This window comes from Saimiri boliviensis, chromosome 1 (assembly GCF_048565385.1).
Source record: "Saimiri boliviensis isolate mSaiBol1 chromosome 1, mSaiBol1.pri, whole genome shotgun sequence".
In the NCBI taxonomy this organism is placed as follows: domain Eukaryota; kingdom Metazoa; phylum Chordata; class Mammalia; order Primates; family Cebidae; genus Saimiri; species Saimiri boliviensis.
Window position 1 is genome coordinate 293,238,185 of NC_133449.1, and position 5,890 is coordinate 293,244,074.

The 5,890-nt window shown below is 34.6% G+C and overlaps 1 pseudogene; it reads left to right on the top strand.

The window, feature by feature from the left end:
• The first annotated feature begins 4,739 nt into the window (after positions 1–4,739).
• Positions 4,740–5,538, top strand: LOC101054510 (phosphatidylinositol-3-phosphatase SAC1 pseudogene; annotated as a pseudogene).
• The last annotated feature ends 352 nt before the right edge of the window (positions 5,539–5,890 follow it).

Genomic DNA, 5,890 nt, shown 5'->3' on the forward strand with positions numbered 1-5,890 from the left:
ATTACTTCTACTGCCTAACATCTAAAATATGATCTTATTTTTGTTGAGTGAAATTTTAAATTCTCATTAAATTCAATCTTGCTGATTATTTATAACAGCTTCATTTTATCCTTGCTCTTATTTAGGTTCCCTCTACCTATATTCATACACCATTCATTTTTCATACTGAGATTTTTAAATTTATATAATTTAATCTGCTTGCCCATATTGGTATAGAATTGAATTTATACCATCAATTATATTTTTTAGTAGGAAATTTGTTTTCATCTATCAGTGCATGAACAAACATGTTTTTCCTTTTTATCTGAATCTTGATTTTATAATATTTTCCACGTGAATGCGATTCATCCTAAACTGGCTCCCAATTGCTAAATGCATATATGAAAACAACTAGTTTTTATATAAATAAATAAATGTTTACATAAAAATGCTTTTGAACTAAGCTAATAATAAGTGAACATATATCTATTACTTTACTATGTGCTGAGGACTTAATTGTGCCCCCCTAAAATTCATACATTAAAGCTGTAACCACCAATGTGACCTCATTTGTAGGTAGGGCTTTTAGGAGACAATTAAGGTTAAATGCAATTATAAACTTGGGGTTCTAATTCAATAGGATTGTAGCTTTATAAGAGGAGAAAGATACAGAGATCTCTCTGTGTCTTTATGCATACATACTAAGGCAAGGGTGTGCAGGGACACAGTGAGAATGTGACTGTCCAGAAGCCAAGAAGAAAGGTCTCTCCAGTGCCCACAGTGACCTTGGACTTTCAAGCTCCAGAACTGTGAGAAATAAATTTCTGTTGTTTAAGCCACCCAGTCCATGATATTTTGTTATGGCAGCTGAAGTAGACTAAGATACTATGTTTATTTAAGAAAAAATAGCAAGCAAATATTTTTAAAAATTTTAAATTATATATTTCATATGCATCTATAAATCCATATATTAAATATTACTTTTTCATTCGGAGGGAATGTAATCTCTTCCCGGGTCCACAAGGGGGCGCAGTTTCAAGGGCAAGAACTTCCCAATGCCCCCTCCCCTCTCTCCATCTGGGAGACTTAACAGTCTTTGTTTTAATTTTCATGGGCATGGGAAAATAATCAAAGTCAATCATTCCCGAGGAAATTTAAAGGAACTCTTCATTGACCACGGGGCTTGGAGAAGGTGGGAATTCCACTAAGGTTAATAGTCCCCGTCTCCCTCTTCTAGGTGGATTTCCCCCTCTGGGGTCCCCTTCCACTCTTGTGGAAGCTGCTTTTCCTCCCCTGGATTCCATGTTTCTGGATTCTCTCACTCAGTGTGAGAGTGGCTTTTCTTCCCTGGTTTTCCCCCTCTGGGAACACTTCTCAACTCAGTGTGAGAGCTGCTTTTCCTTCTTCTCCGTGTGAGAGCTACCTGTTTCTCTCTCTTTCCTTCTCCTTTTTTCTCTTTCTCTCTCTTTCTCTCTACTTAAATAGATCACTTTCTGAAAAAACTATTTGGGGTCTGATATTTTCTTGCAAGTGCACCATGCTGTGGTCGCCTCTCCCATTCTTGGGTAACTGAGGGACCAAGAGCTTGGAATAACATTCTCTCAGGGGAGCTGAGCACACCCCTGCACCCCAAAACCCAGAAACAATTCCAAATTTGTTTTTGAGATAAGGCTATGTTGATATATAGATAAACAGATAATATGTGCTACTTTGGATTGTTCTATGATATCTCATTATTTTATTAATAGATCTAGGTTATTTGATTTTTTATTGTTTCAAACAATGATGAAATGAGTATTCTTGAGATGTCATTTTGAACTTGCATATGATTTCCATGTGATCGTGACCAGATATTCAGGTCTGAGTGGGGGTAGTCATGCTTTTGCCTACTGTAAATCAGATATTATTTTTAGCAACCTTTGACATTCCACTACATATGATTAATTACTCACTGAGACTCCTTCTGGATGTATTCCTTAAAAATGGATTTACTGGGTTAGAAGTTAAAAGTATAGTCCAGTTTATTAAACACTTCACTTTGTCTTCAAAATTACTACATGGGTTAAAACTCCCATCAAAATTTTGTTTCCAAACTACCTTAACAATGAATTTTGTATCTAACTTTCTCATCTTTAGCAATAGGAAAACATAGAGCGGCATTTTAATTTTAAATATACTATCTTCTCATTATTAATAAGCACATGAAGGGATGCTTAAACATTTTGGGTATTTAGATTTTTTGACGATGAGCTTTCTTTTCAGATTCATTGACAATGTACTGAATGATGCTGCTTTATACATGCTGATTTTAAGAGATACTAGGATATTTTAGATAATAGTCACTGGTAAAACTATAAAAGCACATAAGTTCCTGGTCGATCATTTGTCTCTTGTTTCTGGTGTTTTACTTTTTTCTAATTATAATGTATCTAAGTCTGTAAAGATTTCTATTTTGGGCATTGTTCTCAATATCATTCCAAAAAGAAAAATATAGTTAAGCAGCATAAGGATTATTAAAAAAAAAAAGAAAAAGCAAACATTGTATTTTTCTACTTGGGATATCCATACAGATATTCATATAAAACAGAAGAATCAACAGAAAGGCAAGGGATAAAATGGGAGTACAAAGCAGCTATAAAGATTTAAATACAAATCTACTGCAATTCAGAAAATGTCATTAGAAAATGCAATAAAATACCATTTGCATGAACATTTTCAGGAATTACCTTAGAAATGTTAGTTTTTTAGAAAGTAAATTTTAAAAGCCAATTATGTCAAATAAAAGAGTAAATAAATGTCACACAAACTAAATATTGTTAATATAACCATCCTTCCAAAATTAAACAAAATATTTAATGTTATTCCAATAGAAAACTAAAAGATTATGGGCAATTGGACAATTTTGTATAATTTATATGACAGTACAAAACTCTTTAGATTTATAAACCAATTCTGAAAAAGAACAGAAAGAGATATTCTACTATATAGATGACAGTATTACAAAGCCAAAGTCATGCACTCTTAAAAGAATAGATAAATGGACCAATATTAAAGAACAGAAAGAGTCTAGATTGCAAAGCACAGTTCTTTAGGTCCTAGACTGTGAATCTAAATCACCAGGTTGGAAAAGCTTGCTCACTATGTAGAAAAAATAAAATGAGATCAGTACCTTTGTTTAAACTTCTTAGAAAATCTTCTAGATATAGTTCAGGAACATAAAAAAGAAAAGCTATGAAACACTTGTGGAAAAAAAAGGACAGCATTTTATAGAAATCTTCTCCATCCTAAAATCATAAACAAGGTGCAAATTGCAAAACATAGTAATTGGTTGATAATGAAAATGTTATTTATCTATTCACTGGGAAGGTTCCTTTAGAGTTATCTCATATTCTACTAAGTTAAAATTTTTATCCTATTTGTCTTGCATGAACTAATGTCAGAACAAGGCATTTTGTCCTCTGTGCCTCTCCTGGCCCTAATACAGAATGTCTCTGTTCCCAGCTTTCCTCAGATGCCCTGAGCATCTCAGCACTCACCTTACCTCACTGACTCCAGCAATTTTCCTGTCCTGTTAGGTCTTCTTAACTCTGATTTTGTTTTTCAGGGGACCCTTGAAAACGCTAGAGACATCATTGGTTGTGGCAACCAAAGAGGAGATTCTAGAGTTATTCAGTGGGCAGAAGCTGACCAGGGATGTAGCTACTCACTCATCAGTGCACAGGCAGCTCTCCATCATAACAAATACTTTTCTAGCCTAAAATACCAATCGTAACTCTGTACTGGACTAGGTGTTCCTTGTTAATGCAGATTGTGGCCTCCAAAGTTTAACCCCCAGCAGTGAGCACGGCAGCTAAGGCAGAGTTAAAACCCAAATATATTTTATTAAATGAATTATTAATTCCATTGATTTGTTACTGCCAATGAGATGTAATAATTTTTCTCTGATGCTTTTACTTCTTTCTCAGGACCTGCTATTTTAGTCATCTATAAAATCTTCAACCCCAGATGGATTGCATTGAAGTTCATTTCTAATTCTCAATCATGAGTTTCTTTTAAGACTATTGTTTCTTTTAAGACTATTGTTTCTTTTAAGACTATCGTTTAAGACGAGTTTCTTTTAAGACTATCCATTAATATTTCCATTAATATTTCCATTAATATTTCCATTCTAATACATGATAAGGGAACCATTCTGATATCAAGGTAATTTAAGAATGCAACTTGGAGACCATAATCCTACAATCGAATAAAAATATCAATATATTATGCAGTCTTAATATCATCCTACAAAATAGCTGAAATTAAGACACAGCCCTAAAGGAAAACAGTTTAGGTATATAGGTTTGTCTATAAACTGGCCTATAAAGACTCCACAAAACTGTCTTTATTAGAATTTCTGTTTTAGAACCCTCAGCTATATTAATTCTAAGAAATACAGAAATAGATATAAAAAGTATCTTTTACACTTTAGTAGCATGAAGGAAGGTAAGAATATATTTGAAATACAAAATGAGAAGTTGAAGTTCATTTTTTACATACAGAATTTTCAGTCATTTTTACAAACAAAAAGGTTTTCCTACGAGCGTTGCTCTTGCTGTAATCTAAGAGGTTTAAAAGCAATTTTTGGAAAACAGGTTGTAATCAGTCTGATTAACCAAAGGGCTCAGAGAAGCCACTTGAACAGGTATTTGCAACAATGGAGTCTTCTTTGAGAAGTGGAATGATGCAATAGATTGCCTTTGACTTTCATAAGGAATGTAAAAATATGAGATGGGATCGACTAAGTATTTTATTGAATCAGGTAGCAGAAATGCAAGATGAATTAAGTTATTTTCTAGTGAACTCTGCTGGCCAGGTGGTGACAAACCAGGAAGACGTGTTCCAAAGCAATTGCGTGATTGTCTAGACAGAACCAATGTGACCCAGAGTTTGCTAGCTTGTCGTTCACTTCAGGCCCAACTTTGGACACTGAGAGTTTTGCATGTGGGACAAAAGCTGGAAGAACAAGATGAATTTGAGAAGATTAACGAAAATGCCTGGGCTGACAATGCAAATGCCTGTGCCAAGCAATATGCGGGAACTGGTGGTGCCTTGAAGACTGACTTTACCAGAACTGGGAAGAGAACTCATTTGGGACTTATAATGGATGGCTGGAACTCAATGATATGGTATGATAAGAACAGCTTCTCCGATGCATTTAGGCAAGATTCCACAGACTTATTTCTTGGAAACTATTCAGTGGATGAATTCGAATCTCGTTGTCCTTTAAGTGTTCCAAGGGATTGGGAATTCCTGGCTTTGCCTGTTATCATGATTGCTGCCTTTTCAATGTGCATTATCTGTTTGCTTATGGCTGGTGACACTTGGATAGAAACACTGGGCTATGTGCTCTTCTGGGGAGTTGCAAGCACTGGAACATTTTTTATCAGTCTTTACAAGGGCAAAGATTTTATTGATGCTCCCAGACTGGTCCAGAAAGGAAAGATAGATGGAATTTGTGTTTGCGGAAAGCAGCTTGTCTTGAAAGATTCCACTGTGCAGAACTGGAGTCTTTACTGACCCGCTTTCCACATGAGCCTGAGGTCTTTTTAATGCTTTTTTCCAAAAACAGGTCTTGTGCTCTGTACAGAATGATGACAGAATTGATCAATATTACTGCCTTGATGGTCTCTTTACTATTGGGACAGTTATTAATTTGAAGCTGTACCATAATTAAAATAATAACCTGAATGCAGCTTGCTGAATGAAAGCTGAATCTGTTCATTTGATTCTGTTGATTATCAATTTAATCAGATGTTGCAGAATAAGTAATATATTTTTAAAAACATAGCTTCTTTCATTGTTTAAAACATTAAATTTACTTTTGTAGCTCAGTTTCATTATTGTCCCTGTAGAAGCAGTCACTGTTAGC